Source organism: Ischnura elegans, chromosome 3 (genome assembly GCF_921293095.1).
Source record: "Ischnura elegans chromosome 3, ioIscEleg1.1, whole genome shotgun sequence".
Taxonomy (NCBI): Eukaryota; Metazoa; Arthropoda; class Insecta; order Odonata; family Coenagrionidae; genus Ischnura; species Ischnura elegans.
The window spans coordinates 95,996,298-96,020,482 of NC_060248.1; the positions used below are offsets into that span (position 1 = coordinate 95,996,298).

Below are 24,185 nucleotides of genomic sequence, written 5' to 3' on the forward strand. Positions count from 1 at the left end.
ACTTTTGTAATGTAAAACTTGCCAAGACTTGCCTGCACCTCAAATGTACTCATTTTGCCCAAGTATTTTCACAGATTTGAAATTCTTATGCTTGAGATACAGGCTGACGTACAGTATCTCTTTTGCTAAGTTTTAAACTAGTGATTCATAGCAAAAAAATATAAAATACAACAGGTTATGAGGGTGAATGACAATACTGTATTGGCATTCACACAAAAAAACTAATTAAATGACACGGGAAACGAAGTAACACTTCATCGTCACGTCAACGTTACTTCGAAAACCGGGTTGTTTAAATTAAGTTTTCTTGGGTGGAGCAACAAAGTCAATATTGCCACTTACATGATGAAGCGGGAACATGATGCCATGCCAGATATCGTGAAGGTTATTTAGGAACGCCCCTCCTTGCGGTGTCGACTTCAACTTGATCTTAAACGATGAGGGTAAAATAACAAAATCCAGCCAAAAATCATTGGTCCATCAAATTTGCAAAATTTATAATATTTAATGCGGCGCAGAAAGCTGATTGGAATTGGATTTCAGCATACAATCATGACGTTATTGACAAGGAATCCAATAAAACCGTGCGCCTGGATGTGAAGACGAGACATCCAATTGAAGGGCGCCGCCCCAAGCACTCGGATTGATGTCGCGAAGGCCGTCGAGGAGAAAAAGCAATTGGGAAAGAGAGAGAAAGATGCCTCCGAAGAAGACGCATTGCCAAGTACGGGCAGCGATGGTTTGATCGAATAAGACATCGGCATTGGATGAAAATCGGGGCTAAGAATGATGCCGCCTCCTACAACGGAGAGGCGAGATAAGCTGAGGAATGGTCCAGAGAAATGAACTGACTTGTTTCAAACAGTTTCAGGGGTCTACCGAAATTCAGATGTCGCATTACTCTCTCTCAAACAGATGTATTTTTTTATTTTGCCGATATGAATTACTTTATTAAAACTAAAACTTGTACCATTAAAAATTCAAGGCATATACAGAACACCATTTTCAAACATTTTAATACATCATAAATAAAAAATATTTACATCTGAGAAAATACTGAGGTAAATACTTGAAACTTGAGATAAACGGGAAGATTCTGAAACTATTAAATCTGAAATTTTCAAAAAGATTTTAGGAAATTTTCGAGAAGATTCGAGGAAAGTTTTTAGAAGAGTAATGCATCACAAAAAATACCGGTTAAGCGGGATAGATGTGTCGCCTTAAGGAGTTTCCAAGGCGGTTAGAAAGAAATTGAAAAAAATACCTTCTGCATATTTTACAACCAAACGTTTTACTTTCATAGATGACAACCTATTAATTGAGTCTACTAATTAAATGACGCTATTAACTGAGTGGCCGCACTTAGTTGATAGTTAAACCTCACCATTGGTAAGAGGATAGACTCGAGTTACGAATTGTTAAATTGTTTTTTTCTTGCCTAAAGAGCATCAAACAGCTTCACCGCATTGGTAATCGACAATGTAACCTTTAGGCGAGAGGAAAAACTTAATCGCCGCTATATTTCCCACAGCCACATAAGAATATCAGTAGACACTATTAAGAACAATAAAAGAATAAATCTTACGATGGTTTCCAGGATCACTGGATACTCATTTCAGACACAATCCATAAAATAAATTCACAGAGCAGTGTCATTATTTCGAAACCGTATCGACTGGAACACGTATAATTTATAACGGTTCGCCAGAAAATCAAAATCTTTCGATACAGACAGATGTTAATTATCCGAATCCTCAGAATTCTTTATGACAGGCAACTCATATCAGCATGCCAGTGTAATTGCGGCGACCAGAGAAAATATTCCCTTCCCTGGTAAATAATTCCCTGAAGAATAATTAAAATTTTCAAAACGCCAACCGTGCATAAGTTTTAATATTTCATCTATTTCAACTTTGATTGGAAAACGAGTGCTCTCAGTTTGAAATAATTAGCTTTGCAAAAATAACGTGATTCATTTAGTTTCGAAAATTTTAACGAGGGGAATCTACTCAAAACGAAAATATCTCATCATAGTAATCCCACTCAATATTGACCTATCAAAGAAGTTGAGGCAATGCATTTATGTCCTAACTGATTCACTCTGAAATATTAAACGGATAACTGTCTACATTTTTAAAAACTATTATTCTTATTAAAACCGGTCGCTAAATAGGAAAGAATTTAATCTCTCAACTAGATACAGTGGAAAAATATACAGACTTGAATCGGGGATTAACAGAATATAAACGACATTCTCATCAACCTAAAATATGGACCGGCCTAAAAAGACACGAGGAAATGGAGGAACATGTTTTTTTTTAAATCTATAACATTATCGAGTGTGACTCGATCGAGGAAAAAAGTATGCTATTTCCCAAAACGAGAAATGGAAAAAATTATAAACTCTTTATTTGGGGATTAAAGGAATATAAATTAAATTCTCATCAGCATACTAGATAAAGAGGCCTGAAGCGATATGAGATGTAAAAATTGTCGGTTCTTTTAAAAAACTATGATATATTTTTTGAATATCAGACATTCATGAGAGATGAATCCCATTCCTCAAATGTAGAAATATAAATACTTATAATTAATTCTAGGATCAATACAGCACAAAATCTTAAAAACAGAGAGAGATTAAGGAAAATGGTCTGCAATTTTAAACTATAACATTTATCGAACATTATAACTTAGAGAGGCATAAATGCAATTTCTCAACTAGAGAAACGGGAAAGAATTACATAGATTGGATTCGGGTATCAATAGAATATAAATTATATTCTCGTTAACCTAAAACATAAACCGACCTTACGAGATCTATGGAAATGAAAAAAAAAATGCTTTCATTAAAAAGAAAAAAACTAAAATGTTTCTTGAATATCAGACTTTAAGGAGAGAAGAAATCCATTTCACAACTATAAATCAGAAATATATAAAGATTTAATTCCGGACTTTATAGAAGATAAATAACAATCCTAAAAAACTTAAATTGAACAGACAGGAGATGAGGAAACTGGCCTGTATTTAAAAAAGCATAATATTTATTGCAAATAACACGTTAGAGGGACAATATTTTAATTTCTCAGCTATTGCAATGGGAAAAATATAACTATTTCATTATTTCAATCGGGGATTAACAGAAAATAAATTACATTCTCATCCACCTACAATATGAACTGAGGGAATTGGAATGGTGGAGAACTTGGAGAGACTGCGGGTAAGGGTGGGTGGTGGAGACAAGAAGCTAGGGGGTGGGAAGGGAGGAAAAAAAAGGACATTAAGCCAATAAGAGGATCTGAGAGCGGGCGTTGCCAACTTTTCATTCCAGTGCATCCGAGGTGGTTTATTTTTTTCCAGACGGCCGTTCCGCCGCGAGATTCCCTCTTTTGCTGCAGAACCACACGCTCGTAGAGGGACTCCCGAACGCAGCTTTATCTCACCACTGGAGTCTCATATTACGGAACCCCAGGAGGGCTCCCGGTCTGGGGGGGAAACTTGAGGGCAAACTTTTTCTTGGATGTGGCGAGCCACGAGAGGAGCGTCATCGCCACTTGGCAAAAAACGTGGAGTTGAGCGGGCAGAGCGTAAAATACTTGTCTTTTCGATCTGAGGCATGCACTGCACAACGCATCCATCACTCGCTTGCCATGAACCGAAGAAATTGAGGGGTTCATAACGACGAGACGTTGAGGGTGTAAATTAAGGCTGCTAAAAAATTGACATATCGAAGCATATATGATGATTTATACCAAAACCAAAGAAAATTGTACGTAATAAACGATTTTAATTTTTCCTGGCGAATAATATTCAGGTATTCTCGGGCTTATTCTTTAATGATTGGGACCTGGGTCAATAACTCTGAATTAACCAGATGCAGAGCCCGAGAGAAAAACCTGAAAAGTATACGTATTTTGCACGCCACTCACGCGAAAAAAAATGGATAGTCACACAAAAACGATCAATATACCCCGAAAAACGGTTTTCCCATTTATGAATTTGATGTATGATCGAAAAAATCTATATGCGTACAGCAAATAACGAAAGAACTTTATTTCCCCCCCCCCTTATAAAAAACACACACTTTTCAAATCAGGCGAAAATGCAAAAACAAATGTGAATTGAGAATTGAAAAACATCAAAATGAAGACATAATATACGTGGAAAAACACACGCTGCTAAAAGAAAAAAAAACAGTTGAAACGGCTGAACCACTGTAACTTCCTATTTACGAACTTTTTACGTCTTTTGTCAACGTTTTTTCAACAACGACGAAATGGGAAACGAAATTTTCCTTCGAAGTAAGCCAGGGAAAAACACATGCGTGCAATCCAAATGACAAGAAGTAATTTCTACCCGAATGGTTGCAATGAATAAATTTCGCACCTGGATAATTTTCTGTTTTTTTTTCGGCTTTCAGGCGATGGGGACACCAACATCACAGACTCCACGTCAATCTGTATACGGGTTCAGCGAATCCATGTGTATCAAGCTCAACGTGAGTCAACCGAGGACGGCACAGGAATAACGGGTAAGAAACGGGATCGTATCACAACACACGGACGAATAAGAGACGTTACGGTTGAGACTTGCGGTGGCATGCAAACTGGTCTAAAATAGGAAAGGCAATTTTTAGGAGACCAAAACAAAAATCTCTCTTGAAAAAATACTTTCTCAACGGCCCTCAAAAAGGAAAAAAACACACATCAGCAACCGAGAACATGGATGCCACGAATTTCCACTTGAATAAATGTGATTGATGTGACTTCATAACCTTCAAATGATAAAACTCCTAACATGGAAACGGAATTCAAAACGGAAAGAAATTCATCAACAAGACCACATTTCAACATCATTTTAAGGCGGCTAAAAGTCAAGTCTGTCTAAGTCTCATTACACCTAACTCATCTCATTGCGTGGCAAATCATACTCCTTTCATGTATATCTAAACTGGAAATATAACGACATCATATGCTAATCCAGAGTCGCATAGTCAAATAGCTGCCACTTTACCCATCAACACTGGTATGTCTACATTCTCTACGAATCTCTTTTCTCATTAAAATCTACTAAAATCCAACTAGAACACAACAGAGGAACAAATAAATTTCAAGGTTTCCACTTAATCTCCCCTAAAATAATGTTTTTCACATCCTTTCACTCTTGATGTGACCACAAAAATGAAAAAATACAGCTAATATTTCAATACCTAACTAAATAAATAGCACTGCGGGTGGCAAATGACACACTCAACCCTTTCGGTTTCCTGAAACCTAGCGTTTAAATTTGGCAAATTGATTTATTGAGTGACTTCTTCGTGAGACACCATTTTCCTGTCAATTTTCCTTTGCATTCGTATCTCATTTTCAATTAGGATTAATTTTAGATTTATCGTAATTTACTTATAAATACTAAATTAGTCACGCATTTTTGAGATAAATTCAAACTTGTGATATCTGCAGAAGAAAATCTCGATTTTATCGAATAAAGACAAACAGCAAGTAGTTTAGGGGTTGATATCCCCTTCCATAAAGCCACATTCCCAGACGAAACGAGAACTTCCGGTTACCCTCAACCCCCGGAATGAATATTTCTATGGTTTCCCGCTGAGCCGAGGGAAGAGGCACGGGAAAATCAAGGTTTGGCGAACGTTGTTTGTAGTCCACCAGAAATTGGAAAGAGTGGTCCTGACTTTCCCCGAGGTTCCAAGACCGACTTTGACGAGTCTCGTCCACATCATCATTCATCCACAAATGCTTTAATTCTGAGCTGAAATTCGAAAAGATAACACTACATTTTAGTTCATCTGTTAAAACCTTTACTCGTTATTTTTTAAATTACCATAATTTTGCCAGCCACATCAAAACGAAATAAGAATGGCAGAGGGACAGTGGCACCGACTCCATGGGGTTTGAGGGGGCTTTCGATCATATGACTCTTCTAAAATGCTTAAAAAACTTAAAACTCACTACTTATAAAATTTCTCGGGGGAAGATCCTCGGTTTGGGCCCCATCAATATTTTTTGTACGCCGGCATCCCTTCAGAGGGAGGATATAATACATTACAACTTCTCGTACATATAATGCAACCAAAAAAGGCAAACTTACATGCTTGAATTTTCTACACTTGGAGTAAAAAACAAATAGCAAACTAGCACCAGCATGCTTCGTAAATTAGTTCGCAACATTAGTTCGTAAATTTATCATGCATGATAAATTTACGAACTAATGTAAGTTGCACGAAATATAGTAACAGAAAAGTAGTGTTACCCAACGGAAATGCAGTTATCTGTAACTTTCGATCAATTCCTTATACCTTCTGAATGAAGAATTTCTACTACAGAGAGAAATAACGTTTTACGGAGGTTTACGGCTTAAGCATTTGGCTTATTAAATAACTAGTCTAACACTCGTTTATAATATATTAATACTGTGTGAATTTATCTAAATTGAAAGAAAGGGATCAATTAAAATGAAAACAGACAGTAATATTATCACTATAGCTGCAATATCTCAGAAAAAAAGAGAGGGAAATACTACGAAAAGGTACATGGAATATTTACTGGGAATCTGCCGATGACTCAAGCATTCCTTATACTACCGAAGACAAGTCGACGCTTACCGTTTCAAAACTCTAACCCACTGCTAATGTTCATGCGGGCCCCAAGATAAGGTCGCGAGCATTCCCCTCATTATCTACGTAACGTCCTCACCCGAAAGAATAAGGAAGTGAGGCCCCCCTGGGCACTTCCGTTTACGTAGCCCCTGAAAAGTCATCGACCCTTGGAAAAGACCGTTTTCATGAGAAGGAATTCGGAATACTTACATGGGAAAAAAATAAGTATTAGCGCTATAGTAGTAAAATTTGGGTTATATATTGAAACAGCAGGCACTCGAGGAAAATGATATTAATATTACCTGCAAGCTTCGCTGACAGAAATTGTTGTAGCGACGTAATTTCTTTGAGAGCTCACAATTTTTAGGAAAATCAAAGCTAAGAAGGCGAGAAAGACGGCCTCTCGTTTTTATTTGAAAATAAATGTCTCGACACCGAATGAAATTCAATTTTAGAACATTTTCTCTGCTGAAGCCTTTGCAAAATCACAACGTAGGTAAACATTTTACACTTTACAAACTAGAAAAATAGAGATGAAACCATGCTAATGCAACTTGTTTCAAATATGCTCGTCATTTCGTGGTACAAAGTAAAAGACTATAATGTGACTGGACATAATAAATTAAAGATTGGATCGAAAAACAACATCCCACGATGATTTAAGAACCCATTGGGAACAATAATTTGCCAGATGGACGAATTACTGATCTAGACTCGCCGTAGCACAGCTCGTATCGCCGTACTAACCGAACGTGCAAATAAATTTTACCTCAATTGTGCAATTGGGTCACGATCTGGCCATAAAACCTTAAGGAGACGCATCACTCCCTTCGACCTGTCTATTTTCGCGAACAATTACTCGTTTAAAACTTACATTATCATCTTAAAATTTCACAGTACACCGATTAGAACATTGTCAGAATTTCCCATACCTGAAATATAAATAAGCTCTTATAAAAATTTTTTTTTTTAAACCAGCCTTTATATTTAGATTACAGGGGATGAGCAACGTTTATATATGACACAAAGCAAAAAAACTCAGTGACCCCGAAAAACCAAAAGTGACGTATAGGGGGGCTATAGGTTGACTGGGGGGTGGTTAAAGGGGGGTTGGAGAGAAAAAATTATATTTTCATGTATTGTCATCGGAAATGAAGAAGTGTGCAAAATTTCAGCGTTTTTGCTTCACAGGAATTGAGTCAAATTTGAGTTACAAGATTTGTACCAGACAAACAGACAAACAAACAGACAGGTTGGTGAGTTGATATAAAGGCTGGAAAAAAAACTTTCCTCAGCATTTTCTAAAGAGTAATTTTTTTGTAATTTTGACACAGACAAATGCTGTAAAGGGCATATTCAAAACCCCTGATCACTTCAAGATAATAACATAAGTAATAAAAAAGTTATTCGTTGGGAAAAATACTTAAATACGGCCGGCCGAGAAAGGAGTGGCGCGTCCTCTTAAGGAATGGGCGACGACACAAACTTTTCGGGGTCATGATTAGTCTCACGATTGACTTCGTAATGGCACAAAAATCAACGTAACAAATGAGTATACATCCGCAAAGTGGAACCAAAGTATGGCGAATACTGCACTGCCCTATTAGGTCGGAAACACTTCCTGGACACACTTACGGATAGGTGCAGAAAAGTTTCTCGGGTTTTCCAACGGCTAATATTCTCCGTGTCTCCAATTGGGGAGACATGCACCAGATACGCCGGAAAAACCTAAGATCATAAAGGTACGGATAGGGTTATCGGCGTCCGTAGACTCGCACGTAGGGCAAGCCTGGCTTAGGTAGACTAGACGGCCCCCAGAAGCGAATTATGCCGACGGAACTCCGCGGCGGCGGCAGGGATATTTATTCAGGTGTATCGACGAGTTGAGTTATTTTGAAGCAAGCTCTGATGGGATTACGACCTGGATAGAGGAAGTAGACGACCAACGATACGCGGGTCTAGACGAGAAACTACACGAACACGCCAGAACCCACGAATACCACCAATACGCGTGATTAATCAGAATAGATTACCCTTAATTCGAAGATGAAATATCCATATATATATGAGCGTATATACGCAATTGGAATATATTCAAATGAAAACGTGCAAACAGAAGCAGTGTGGAGTGCGCAGCTCTCAGTTCACTTCACTTAAAGTTTCAAGCATGTTACTCATCGACTCAAAGACAAGTATTACTAGTATTACTTCCACCGACAAAAATTGCAGTTTGATAGCCTTTGATAAAAATATACACAAGTAGCACCACCTATTGCCTGATCGATTCAGAAAGGTTTAAATGCCTCAAAATGATATTCACGGACTACAATAGCAACTTTGTATTCCTAGAAAAGCGATGTTTAAAATTAGAGCAGCAGCTCCTCTTCCATAGGAAAGTATTTCTCCTAAAAGATCAGCCTCCTCGCATATGGAGCAATTTGAAAAACAATAAAAGAAAAATGCCATTCGAAAGAGCAGGGATTCCATTCCCGTCGGAGGAATCCTGAAATCAATCACAATAAAACACATTTAACCATATCAATTCTCTCGTTAATAACCCTAAATAATAAAAAAAAAATGTGTCTCACGATTTAAGGAAGGATGGAATTAGGCGGGGTCGCTACTCAATAATTTAATGAGCACAGTACGGGGGATTAGGTTTACCAACGTTTGCTTTAGTCACAAAATCACGAGATAAATCAATTCGCATTACTCACTCTAAATTTCATACTTCTATTTTTAAGTGCCACGCAGTCTAGATTTTACCTTACGGCCAATACGACCAAAATATTTTAAAGAGGAAAATGATAATAATTCACATTGAATCCAACTCACTACAATAAATACGGATTAGCATCAATTCAAATAAAACAATATTCGAGACTGTCTATGGGGGGATAAATATTCATAAAGTAATTAGCTGATGTAAGAGGCAAATTCTCACGCGTTCGCAATGAAGTTAAAGTGGGGTAAAAATATTTAGCCAAATAACCAATTAATTTCTTCAGCGGAGGATAAGCCAAAACATGCATTGCTATTGAAAAAAGCCTTGAGAACCCGATAGATGATAATGGATCTGGATCGCTAAAAGAAGAATGATCATAACAGTGAAAACTAAATATTACGGCCCGGAACCTCTTTTTTTTTTTAAATCAATTTCACTACACAAGGGAACCCATTAAAATAAATTTTTATGAGCAAGAATGCGAAGGACGTGGGCGAGTAGCGGTTTAAAGTTCTCCCCCAAAGAAAAATAAATAAATGTGCGCACTTTAAATTTTTTTCACTGACTACACACAGAGTTACAATTTAGAGGTAGATTTAATCGCCAATCACGAGAGAATTCGGATAAAAATTAATTTCTCACTGAAGAAAATAAAAAATTCCAGCACCAAATCCCCGTACTTGAAGCTACTAAAACCAAAGAGGGATCGGTGGAATTCTAGCGGCACTTTAGACCATCGCGATAGGCTTTTGAGACGAGCTATGTCCCGTCGAAGTTAGAATTAACGAGTGCAATATACACGGCAGAAAAAATCGCTCGCCTCGCTCCCACAGGAGTCCCCGACCAGAATCCAATTAAATCGGACTGATTTATCGAACAGCTAGATATTCCGCTTGAGGGTGCGAATCAAAATCCATTTCCCCGCGTCGCGAGGAATAACTGAATAGGAAGGCCGGGAAAGACAGCGACGCGATCGCAAAATGGCCATGATTTATCGCGTACCGTCATCCAAAATTCTCCCAGCGAGCTGTATCTACTTCGTTATCGAGCGATCTTTGCGCTTAGTAACATGTTATCACTCTAATACCTTAATCTGTTTTACTTCAAGGTCCACTCTCTTCAATACTTGGCAAATTCACGCCGTCCAAGTTGGTATGGTATGGTATTTGGAGAAGACGACCAACAACTGATGTAATTTTCGCCGTGAGGGAAGGGTGAAGAGGAACCCGTCGTCGACATTAGCCTCCTCGTAACGAAAGGCGCCAAAAGGATGACGGTTTAACACCTCATCCAACGGACTGAGTGAAGTACTTAAAGTGCTCTCCACTAAGCACTTAAGCAAGGAATGAGCAGCCTCAGGAAATTTTCTGCCATCGCCGGGTGGGTTACCCTACCGGAAGGGTACTGAGATTTGAACCCGGGCCGTCGAGCGGGATCCGTGGAGCGTGGAAAGCCAGCAGTTTAGCCACCATACCAACCCGATCATCACCCAAGCTGAAGACATGCAGTTATCATAAGAACCTCAGCAGTGGTCAAGAGTGGACACATCTGGTGCTTTGGCACAAAATGTTCAAAATTAATAAAAAAACTGAAGTCATTAAAATATAAAATGAACAGCTAGGCTCATCCAAAGATTATACGAAGTTTTACCAATTTTCCAAGGATAAACTTCATTTTTAGAGCATAATTAGGGCGTGTTCATATGGAAAGTAAAATTCTGATTCGCAACATTACATCATACATAATTCTTCGAGAAAATGAAATGAGGATATATTATAGCATTGTTTTTGATTAAGGTCAAAGCAAATTTAATGGAAATAATAAATATTCTCTATCCGCTCACATATTCCCGATTGGTTAATTGATATTATCAAAACGCCATCCATAACGATTTTCCATAATTATTTGTGATACTGGATTGTATAATTTAATAGTATTTACTTTATTTCTATTAACCAGAACCATAAGGCTTCGGGCATCAATCGCTGCCATTGGGACGACTCCAGTTTTAGGGTGAAAAATATGCCGAAGCGGAATTATTTTTTTAAGTCACATAAACGGCTTAATCGACTATCATTTCTCACGCCATGCACAACTTTCGGGCAGACCATTCGGAAAAATGAGGCCATAAAAAAGATTTATGAACTTTACGGGAGATCATTACAATTGACGTTCGACGAATAATTTGCAAGAAAAAATTACAAAAATATATCTTCCGAGTAGAAGCTCAACTACTGAATATGTGGGTTTCTCTGGCCCTGAGAGCACACATTTTATATTAAGGATAATTAGTCTTTCAGCTAGTCCACAATTTTCATTTTCGGTTGTGAATCTTTCAAAAGGATAGCCTAAAAAAATACAGCAAGAAGTAGAGTATAAGTCCTTTTCTCTTGGAAATAGAATTCAAACTGATGTAGCAGACGAGGGAGTCCGGAAGGATTAACGAAAAAATTATTAGCGTAAACAGCGTTTTATAAACTTATCGTCGTGATTTGCAAGGTCTATCGTTTCAATCGAAGTGTAATGAAATTTGGTAATAAATACAAAAACAGCAGTGAAAAGATACGTTGAGGATTTCATATTAGGACCTCGCGCGGGGAGACCGGCAAAAACGCAACATTTCACTGAATACGCGATCCGAGACTTCCGAGAGGGCAAATCGCTCCCTCTTCACCCGTTAGTTTTCGTGAGCTATCATTCATTTAAAACTTATGCACCTGAACTCATCCTGAAATTTTCAAGGGATAATAATTATACAGTTGTTAGTATTATCTTAAGTGCACATTATTTATATTCGAGATAGTCAAATGTTGAAAAATGTCTACATCACCTGTCAAGACGCTAACATATTTTATATCAGTAATTCTTCGTAAAAAATGACCATATACGTCATGTCGATAGAGAGAGATTCTTCCTCTTAAAAATCTTCTACCATCGTTTTCGTTTCGTATTTTATTTTATCGTATGCAAATGAATTGATTAAAAAATAATTAACAAACATTAATAATAGATGGAGAACTAATCCACAGATTTCACCGTATTAAACTCAAATTATGTAAGTCTTTAGTAGTCTTCGAAATGGAGATTTTTCAAATTTTTTTATGCAATTATACATCATCCCTTCCCTCCATCCTCATCATCAGAGAGGACGATAACAATTAGTTTACACTCTCTCTTGAAGCTTACGGTACGAATAGGCCAATATAGACACTCGAGTTTCGCTCTGCCTCGCCTCCAAACTCCGTGACAGCCTTTCCATGCCAACCAACAAACACGACGAGGCGTAAATAACCTCCGCTTCAGGTCGCTGTCCGCAACAAAATCAATCAATCGACCAGCCAACCTAAGCTTCACTAATACCAACAGTTCACTTATATATAAACCTTTATTCCACAATTTTGTTTCGCGCACGATGCCGGGGAACCGATTTATTTTCCATTATTCGTGCGTATAAAATTTTCACCAAATATTTTTTCCTAAACTCTACAGATTTAATTGCCCAACTCCCTCTGTGGTTATGATACGTAAGGGAAGATCTCACCCCGACCTTAACCATTAACGTTTGAATACTACACATCTAAAGTTGGGCATGGTTCCTTTCCCTCGGCAACTGGTAAATACGCAATTACTGGTGCAGGAAGAAAAACGTGGTGTTCCATTTAAAGATGCTACGTTAGATATTTAGTATTTCATTATATTTCTGTGCATAAGAAGAAAAACATCAACCGTAAAAACAGAAACGAATAAACTTACTTTATTAGAAAGGTATTGCCATAATTTTAAACTAATATATGAAAAAATATAAAAACAAAAGACCCCAGCTCAATAATAAATAGATAAAATTAGGAATACCCATAATTCAACTAAGTCCATCAATTCTGAAGCGCACAAGAATACATTACGGGTATCTGAAGTACCTCTGTGATTGGAACCCGGGACTAATAAGCCTAACTCTGGACCTGAAGACTACGTCACCTCCGTGTTCCATTTCATTCGCAGCACTATTTTATCGCCTCATTTATCCACGTTCACCCTCCCTCGCCTATCTAATAAGCGGAGTAAAACTTAATTGAATGCCTACCCAGTGAATAGTGCAGTTAGCTTCCAATTCCTGGACTACTGCGCTGGGGTAACTAGTTTTCCACCAGCTATTCGAAAATATTTTTTCTGCAAAAATGTCCACTTAATGGCACCTCCTGAGCCCAACTGCGAATGAAGAGTGAACCTTGACAGGCTGATCTGACTAATTGTAAGTGTGATAAATTTGTGACCTCCCTACGCATCTCCAAGGAATGCAGAAAGTAGTAGGAAATTGACTGATTTACAAAACGCCGTAAGTCCACCACATTCAACTGCAGCCTCAATCTGTTTCTATGAAAGGATATTACATAGTTTTAGATACCTATCCTGGGGAAAAATGAAATGATGCATTTGATAACTTAGAAGATGAGCGTCGGCGTTGTTTCAAAACTTATCTGAAAGGACCTGCGCTGTTACGGAATTCGTGGATTCAATTAACGTGCCTAACCAATGCCACTATCAATTCGTAAATTTAACATACAATGCCTTTCCGAAGGCGTTCCAATCACAAGAGTACGCCCCTACCACACATTGAACGATGCACCGTAGCGTGAGGGGGAGGATAGTGTGGGCAATAAAACCATCACCCTTCAAAACGACCCATCCAAAATTTTTCCTGGCTATGGCCTTTCGTTGCACACCTCTCGTTAAGGAAGTACAGAATAACTCCGGATACGGATGCACAACATCAATGTAAAATTAAAGACTTGGTTCATCTGAAAATGCATACTACTGTACCTTACATGCAATGTAACTCGTTCAATGAATACATTTGTAAAAAAACGACATTTTCTGCGTCCTCAATGAGCCTTTTGTGACGGCTCAACTAGCTTTGCTGGGAATCTGTTCACCGGGGAGAATTCTATATACCCTCTGCAAATCCACGAGGGCTTCTCGGCGCGTGAGCTCATGCTTCCGAGCAGTCCCTCTCCACACATCCGGTCCCCTCCACTTCCGACAACCGCGCTACGCGATGCTCCTCTCTTTTTGGCGATGGGCGCGCCTCTGGGGGAGGCACGCACGTGCCCGCGTGCGTGGAAGGCAGGCGACACGTGACATCGATGCGTACAGTATCGAACAATTCAATTGGGAAATCGCTTCCACGTTTTGAAGTGTTTCCATAACGACAAGGAGTTTACTGTCACTCAATTGAAAGTACAGCAATTCTAATTAAAAATATACAGAACAAGATACAACACGTACAGTTCACCATTACTAAAAGAAAAACCTATAATATATTATTGTTAAAGTTTCCAACCGGTTAAGGTAGGTTTAAATACAGAATTTTGCAGATCAACCCGGCCTGTCTGCACTCCCACTTGGACACCTCTATCATATTTACAATAAGGCCCACTCCCATTTGTTTTACCCGTAAATTCTTCATTCCTCGCTTACCTAAAATTCTTCACTCTAACAATGTTTTAAACATCCCCAACCCTCTAAGTATTCGCTCCAGCCAATCCCTCTTTCTCCTCTGTATCCCACCTAAAAGCTTCCCCTCCTCACCCGCCATGGTCACCACTTTGTTCCTCCTCCTCTCCGTCCACTTCACCTTTACCACTCTTCTCCACACCCACATCCCGGACACATCCCGTCTTTTCTTACCCAACTTCCTAAACGTCCGTGTTTCCGCACCATACAGCGCTTCACTCCAGATTAGACTCATCACTATGCTATACGAATGTATAAAGTAAAAAAAGCACGCTTTCTTTAGGGGCGATTACGGTAATAATATAAATTCGAAAGAACGCTCTTCTCGCTAGAGTAGTAACTGATATGGCAATGTTTTCTACGTCGATACATACTGTAAGAGACTGGTGATACTTTTATAATCTCGACCCATCAACATGGTAACTGCCGCAACTTTATGAACTATTGATTACGAATACCTTGCGCCACTCGGGTACACATGTCACGTACGATTCCTTCAACGCTTGCATAGATCAGAAAAGCAGCGGTGATACTAGTGATTAAAATTAAAATTGATTTAAAAAAGCTAACAGTCATTTCTAAACTCAGCTCAACACAGATTTCAATTTTACTTAACAGATTTTTTTTAAATATACATAACTTTTAATCACAACATCACAGAGTTCCCTGCTTTTTGGGCAAAACTTATTTATATATCAAGCCTTGGCAGTCAATGAAACAGAAAAGCCATCATACAGCGAGGAATGAAGCCAAGTTAGCTTTAAGGAAACATTATATTCTGAGATAGAATGAATGTTCAGCGCAATTCCATCATATCCGAACTTAAAATAGGAATCGCGACTTCGCTTTCCCAGTTACTAAAAAGAATCGTTATTTTCTAATTCTCCGTCATCTTTTTTCATTCCCTTGCAGCATCTCCAACTAATATCCACGGTAGCGACAAACCATTGCTCTCACTTTATTCCTCTTTCTTTTTCCCAATTTTTGTTTATTAACGACGCATACATTCGGAATTTTAATCAGAGAGTAAATGAATGGAATAAGACTGATGAGATTCAGAAGGACAGTATACTTGAGTCTTTAGTTGAAGGAGAATTAAAACGAAGTCTCTAAACTGCTTTTAACCATTCAGTCAATACACATATGGGTTTAGAATGATTTTTTGTGCCGACATCACTTCAGCCATGCAAACTGGATCATGTCAATGCACGCTTCCACTCAATCACAGCATAAAATGTTCACGAGGAGCAGCGGCAATGGTTTAATACCGACGTACGAGCTCGTCAAGAGCTGGAGCTACGTGCTTCACCGTACAGATGAAAATATGAACAATGATGACCTGCCATGAAAATTATTTCAATCGTACATGAACAGCACCGATCTCAACTCATGGATGGATGAATAATTTTTGATTTTCGTTTATTTAAAGCATAAACCTCTCATTTAGCAGCTTAAAGCTCCATAATGCACACAGACCTGCATGCTCATTACATCAAGAAGGCAGTATACGTCAAATCAAGCCACGTTTTTCTCGATCCTACTTCATTACTAATAAATCCGCTTGTTCTGCTCGGCTACCGCCTATCACTGAACCATTCCACTTTCTAGTAAGTGCTTTCCTCAATCCATCATTCGTAAATAAAATGCCGAATGTATTTATAACCAATGCAATCGCCCACTGAAAATGGATCACTCGGGAAGAATAATTATTGTTTACCAATGATGTAATACGAAATATATTGGAATATCGTGATTAATATTCACTGGAACCAGTTAAGTATTGTGGGGAAACCACGGTAAAAATACTATACGCTGGATATTTTTTGAAGCGCTAGCTACGTTTTCTTTGACTTCATTCTTCTTCAGGGATTCTATGTCACGTACGATATCTCCCCGACAAGATTTTCATCAACACACCTACATTTAACGTAGGAGTAATAATGGCTAGAGGGTTTAGGAATCAGACGTTCACATACAGCGCGCTCTTCCGACGAATTCAAAGAAGTGGAACCCAAGCGCCATTTCTTGATTCATTTTGGCAATAAGTTTTTTTAGGGTTATTATACCATGTTGCATTCGGTTTTTTTCGTTTGTAAGACGAATTTTGGGAGTCACAAACATAGATGGCAGCCAATATGGCGAAGATTTTCAACAACAAACCTGGATTATTTTTCCTCAAATACGAGACTATGGTTCATTAGGACATTTTATTCGCCAACATGTATTTCTAACAATTCTGTCTTATAGAAAGTTCTTTCAACATCAATCCAGGGATACCAAAAGGGGCCACATTCAAAATGAAAGAGGTCAAAAGACCCAGTGGGCATTTATGCCCGTGGTCTTTCACAAACGCCCGTCCCCGAGTCCGCGAGCGCGCAGCTCATTCCGAAGAATCGACGTCTTCACGCCTTAATAGAGGGAGGATTTTTAACAGTAGTGTCTCCGAGAGAGCACGAGGACAAGTGTTTGAATGTCGCGGTCATCTTTCGGAGCTGCCGCGAAGCAAGCGCAATCCCACTCGGACGCGCCACTGACCTTCCCCACCGCCCTTGGGCCGCTCGCCTCTCGCTCGGCTGCGGATTTTTATCAACCGTCTTCAATGCTCGCCTGATGATGAATGCACGTTCCGAAAGCGTCAAAGGTGATTGACTGTGGCCCAGTGTCCGAGAAACCGCGATGGCTCTAATTAATCTCGAGGCTTCCGTAGGTTGCGGTTGGTTGTCCTCATTCGTCTCCTGATGTTCTGATGCGGTACGTGTGAATATTGAGCAATGGACTAATTCCGATTCAGTATCTGCTTTGTTTGAACAAATTTACGTTTAAATAGAAACGGAAAATATTTATCTTTTTCTTCAAAATTCTGGCCGAAAAGCTGCAACTTATCCCAGGAATCGCAAACCCCAAATCACACAATTGCAGCCCTAAACTCTAAAACACCAAAAATGTACTCATATAAGTTCAGGAAAAAAACATATAATTTTGAACAATTTTAAAATGTTGCATTCACATAGATATTTTACTCTAAGAAATATCTACGAATAAAAATCGAAGCGACAACTGAAATAGTTCCTCCTGGGGTGCCTCATTTCATCTTCTTGTTTACTTTCCTGAAGTTAATACTTTTTGTGTGAAATAAAACTGACTTTTATTTCATTACTTTCTACTACAATAGTGATCAGGAGGGAGTTGGAGTTCATACTGAGAATAGAGGTAGAAAAGTTTCCACGAGGCTGACGACCACTCCTACGTCCAAGACTACGTTGAGGAGATCAAGCGCAGAAAGATATGCAAAGACTCAACGTAATACCGGAACTGGTGCAAGACCGAAACGGATGGCGACGCTAAAAATCTTTTGGGATTTCAGTGGCCACATAGCACAGCACTAGTACAATAGTGAATTATATTCGCGCCTTATCTTATGGCCGCAAGTACGCCGAGAGCATTGGCGCGACACGTTTGCGGTCTCGGGAAGAGGCGATTACGAGGATCTCTGAAGAGCTCGAATTCCACGGTCACTCCATCAAAGGCCGGCGACCTACTGGGACAAAGCAGATAGCAGCAGTTGCATGGAGACGAGTTCCTTACGCTCCAATCACACGACATGACGTGTTCCTGCGCGGGGATAGGGTTGGGGTTGTGGCTGGGGCTCTTGCTTCCTATCTAACCCTACGCTCAAATTCTAGCAGAAGCGCCAGGGCAGTTTTTTTTTAACTTCAATTCCTATTTCGGTCCTCGTTGGAGAGGAATTCCAAGAACTATGGCCGTAGAGAGAATGGCTCCTACCCACCTAACTGGCAAAGACATTTTAATTGAAACAAGAAATTATGCCGATGATTAGAATGCTCAATATTTACTACCACATGAATCTCAATTTGTAACTGAATGCATCACAATGGTATGTAAGATATCATACGATTTTTTTAATATTTACATAAATTTAGAAAGCAGCAAGAGTTTGGTCACGTCCATAAACGGTGATGAAGAGAGTGAAGGTTCAGAGAGAATGCTTATAGTAAAGAATGCTGTAAAACACAACACTTCAAGTTTTCAAGTAAACATAGTAGTGAACGTTAAATTAGGAGAGCCGCTAAATCACAAATTAAAAAGACAGAAATTAATTCCATTCTGAAATAAGTACTTATTTTCTTCGACCTTTCTTACTCAAGACCTAACGTTTGCAGAAGCAATAGCATCTTAAAAATTCGCAACAATAGACATTGTCCGAATATGGTGACGTTCTCATTCCATTCCCATACATTCACTCCAACGACGACGACTCAAGGCGACAACGGGTGTAGATCACCTACCCTCTCGACCGGCTTGCGAAGGACGCACTAACACCGCGGTCATGCGTCCCCACTCTCTCGCAAATCCTCCCGCGAGCGTGCAAATTAGACATCTTTGAAGAAGGTGGTGGTGGAGGAGGAAATACGACGCCTTCCCTAGGATGTTTACCTTGACAGAAGGAAACTCGAGATTCCCGCGGGGAGTGTTTAGAAATGCAACCTCATCATTGCCTTGTCGTAGGTCACGTCGCACGTGGGGGGCGAAACGCTGACCCTTACATCTGTGCATGCACACATATGTATATATTCGACCACGCAAGACGTTTAATCACCGCACACGACGCGGAGCATACGAAGCACGCGGATAAAAAAAGATATAAAAAAAGGCCACGAAAAAGCTGAGTCACCATCAGATGTAATTAACTACTTCATAATGATAAGTGGAATACTATTCACCAAGATAGTTAAACACATTTTGAACGAATAAAAATACAGTATTAAATGAAGAGATAATAAACGCCCAAACTCAAAATGATAATTTCCTACCACGCGTGATTACTTGAGAACTGCTTCCAAAGGATCAAGGGAGTATTCTAAAATAATAAAAACACAGAACAAATTTTTCTACGGTAATTTCACCGGATTAAATAATAAGGAGATCTCGCTCCATACTCGATTAACTTAAAGAAACAAATCTGGGGTTAAAATACCGTTCCCGCTATTACTTTTGTGAGAAATGGTGATTACCTTCTTTAATTAGAAACTCTGGCAAATAATGCTATTTCTTCGTGGAATGCCTCTGAATGAAGCAATCAACATTACAATACAATAAACTAATAGACATCTTTTGGAAATGGATAATTTGGTAATTGAAATCTCATCCATGTAGTTAATACGGAACAGCCAATCTCATAATTCTGGAGCAAAACCATTTGACAACACACCAAATAAACACTTCCTCCATTAATTATATATATTATTAATGAAAAGAGGAGATGAAAATATCAAAAGAAACGAAATTAGGACCCACTATCATGTGAATTAAACTTGAATTACGCTTATGGAAGAGATTAAAATCACTATAGTTAAGAAAAACATCTAAGGATTTCTTTTATTATTTATGTAATGAATTACTAAAATGAGCTACTTGAGGCTCTACGAATGCATAAACCTTCAAATAGAAGATTGTTCCGATGTAAATTTCATCCAGATGAAGAATTTTGCAAACCAACACACAAACAACCCAGAGAAAACTAAAATTATCAAAAAATTAATCATCATCATTTGACAACAATCCTAAGTTCATTTGACGCAGATCTCCATTCCTCTCTCCTATCCGCTAGCCTCTTCATAGCGACGCATTTCTTCTCTTTTACATCCTTTAGAAGCTGTTCCATGTAATTCATTCTGGGCCACCCCTTGCCCTTCTTCCCTTCCACTTGTCCTCCCACGATTTGTTTTCATCAAGCCATCATGCCTCATAATGAGGCTAACCAAGTAGCTCCTTCTTCTCATTAAGGTTTTTTAGCCTACTCCAACTCCAACAAAATGAATGCACATGAATATAATTTTAGCGATTGCAGTTGCCAACCGTGAAAGTTTTGCGGAAAAGGACGGAGGAGGAGAGGCGCGAATGTGAGAGGTGAGCACAAAAATAGGCGCGCACACCGTTGGGCCGTTTAAAATTTCAACTCGCGCAATCCGGCGAAGCGGCGGCGGCTGCAAGGGCGAAAAAGAGGCAGTCACACATTCCACCGAGGGACGCGAAAGGGCCGTGCATTCCAAAATATGCTCCCTCCGACGCACGCGCGCGGGGGAAGTGCGCCAGATCAACTCAAAACTTGCCTCTTTGTTCCCTTCTCGAGGGTAAATAATTGATCGGGCCGTCGAGTGGGTTGAATTCCGGGACGACCACCCACCTACAATGGAAAATGAGAGAACACGGGAGGAAGAGTTCGGGAGCGGAAAATGAGATTCCGAAATCAAAGGAATCACGGAAGATATACTCGTATTTCAGGAGGAGTGATCAAATAGCTATTCAAACACATTGCAGGCTTTCCGTGAGAATAGTATTCGCAAACTCTTCGAAAACGATGCGGGAAACAAAGATCGTAGGGCAGGCCAGTAAAGTATTGACCACTGCCAAGCCCGAACAGATTTTACGAACTCCCTTGCTATCCTGACTGCGACATCCAAGTATTTGAAAAATACATGAGTTAAGTACTAATGACAAACAAAAATATTAAAAAAACTAGATTTCAGATTACTGTTGTGAGAATATATGAAAAAATTAAAATAAATATATCCAAATAAACTTATAGAGAAATGACGCTTACATACGTGAATAACACCTTAATCGATACTTTAATCCCATATGCTAACACTCTATATCATAGAAATGACCACGTAAGTGTAGAAATATATTATTACACGAATTCCGTTTCCCTACTTCTCACACACTACTTATACTACTTATAAACACAGAATTAGCGAAAATCCTGAAAACCATAAGAGCATTTAAACAATTAGGCGCACATTCCATAAAACATTGAATTGATAACTACTTAATTTTACTCTGCAGAACATTAGAGAAACACCAACAGAGACGTCAATGGCATAAAAAGGCATTGAATATCGGCAAGAAGCCGTACATTTATTGGAGTGTACCACGGGAACTTTAACAGCAAAGCTAATCTAACTATGGCGTTAAATCGTATACCTAAGCTACGGTAACATCCAAGGACTAGAGAGGAGTATGTAGACGATGAAATAGAGAGAAAAACAAACGAGGAACTCCTCGGATAGACATTACTCGATTATGACTTGAGGTACCAAGGGCGATGTGGTGGAATTTTTCCATCGAATATCACAGAATTATTTGCTATTTTCAAATTTCATAACACAATTTATTGAAAATTTTCGATACCCTAGAATCTTCGCGTCAACAGACAGAGTATCGAAAATGGTGTTCGTCAAATTGTTTTTGCATGGCGGAACATTGCAAATCACTCTGCATCTCTGGATTACAGTAGCAGGGAGTACGAGAGGCACGATCTTACATAATTTTTAATGGGATTACGAAATGTGAAGAGGGGTCAGAATAGTCTCTTTACAACTCCTTTTTCAACCGGTTTTAGACTCGCCAAAAACATCCCCCCCGTTCAATCCATTTGGCCAGATAAACGAGATCTCTGTCGCGACTTGGGACAGTAACGGAGAAGTCGATTCGGCGGTGCTGAAAACGATTCGCCCTCGTTTCGGCCGACGAGGGTTGAGAGAGGGAACCGGACAGTTTGTCCTTGCGGATGTATCATTGTTTTAAACACCTTTCTTTCTCCAACAACAACAGCGGGTGGAAGAAGAGGTGTGGTAGTATGCAGGGGATACGAAGTGCGACGGAATAAATTACCACGCGAGAATGGGGCACAGATCGACTGCACTTTTAGTCGCGATTTATCGTGAGATGCGAACAGAGTGACGTTGAAGTACGACTGCTAAGTAGGCCGCAATGGCAAGACTATAAGCTATAATACTAGTTTGTTTTCTGAGCATGTAACTACCACAAACATAAAACATACAAATCCTTTGGTCTCACCAATGAATTATTGCTAAAAATATGGTAAAAAATTGCGCTAAATCCGGTTGTGACTCAAATTTAGTCAACAAATTAGAAAAGTAAAAGAATGAGCAGTTAGCAATTTTTGACTTGATAACCTCTCCTCACTAGTGCACTGAAACAATTACCATTCTTTAACGAATACTTAAAAAATCATGTCAAACTTGACACCAATCAAGAAAAAGGAGGATGATTCAATTCTGGTTTTATCACGGTAGAAAAAGTTTTTCACAGAACTGCGGAGTCTCATTTCCCTACAAATATGAACAGAAACATGAAAAAGACTGACTAGGCCACTAGCATATATTAAAACGGTTTTTTTTCGCATAATTTATCTTGAATTAAATTCAAGTCTGCAGCTAAGGACATCATTGCGTCGATGTTACTGCCAAATGACCACACTAATGATGAGGGTACGAAAAGGGCAGAAAAACTGGAATCGGCGCGCCGAGAAATAAGCGGTTCATAGAAATTAGTTTCCGAGTTCAAATCAAGACATCAATCCAGTAAATAGATAAGTTACGATGAAAGCAGATACGTTTAATTTACCTACCTCGACATTCATAAAACGTTAAAACAATATTAATTAACTTTTTGCATGGGGAAAGATTTGAGTTTAAAATTGGCAGGGACGGCATTACCAATGATTTTTAGTGAGGAGTAAGAACGAATTACCCTGATAATCGTTGAGTAAATGAAACCTACTGGAACATACAAGAAGATAGGCAATCAAGTGACGAATAAGAACGACAAACTAGACCGTCAGTTCTCCCCCATGTGTCCGCGGGCAAGTGCATAAAATATCTAAGGGCCGGAAATCGCACGGCCGCTATCTACCCATCCAAAAAACTGGCGGACGGCCAACGCGAAAAACGTTACTCAACCGTTTTTCCTCCTCCCAATCCATGGGGGGCGCTGCAACTCTCGATGCAGACGAAATAAAAAACGAGCGCGGTAGAATAATGGCCTGGAACACTTTCACGCCGGTGACTCCCAGCCCCACATACACAGAGAACACACAGAGCGGATCGATTTTCGAAAAAAGGAGCTTCGCTTGGCAGTCGTTGCAACTGCAGGAGAGTAGTTATTATTACTACATCTATTATTACTTCAGCCTCTCATCACAGACTTGGAAATTCTCAACGCCCAGTGAGTGCGCGGGAAGAGAAGGATCCTATTCGCTTTGGAGGGCGATGTGGGAGGACTCCAAGAAGCATTCTCCAAAGAGTTGTCTTCTCTACGTTAAGGAGGCATTTAGCTGACACGCCACAATGTAAATAAGTGACAACAAGATGGGTATAACTACGAGAGAACATAGGTGCATGAATAAAAGCGTTTTAACCCCTGACCACCGGTTGAATGAATGGACTCGGTAGGTATCGGAGGAATAACAACTTATTTCCTTCGAATATATTTTATGGCTAATACACCGAT

At 39.2% G+C, this 24,185-nt stretch overlaps 1 protein-coding gene across 2 annotated transcripts in view; it reads right to left on the reverse strand.

Moving 5' to 3' along the window:
* LOC124156181 (phosphatidylinositol transfer protein alpha isoform) overlaps window positions 1–24,185 on the reverse strand; it is a 179,369-nt gene that overhangs the window by 66,162 nt on the left and 89,022 nt on the right. The gene's annotated exons all lie outside the window — the stretch shown is intronic.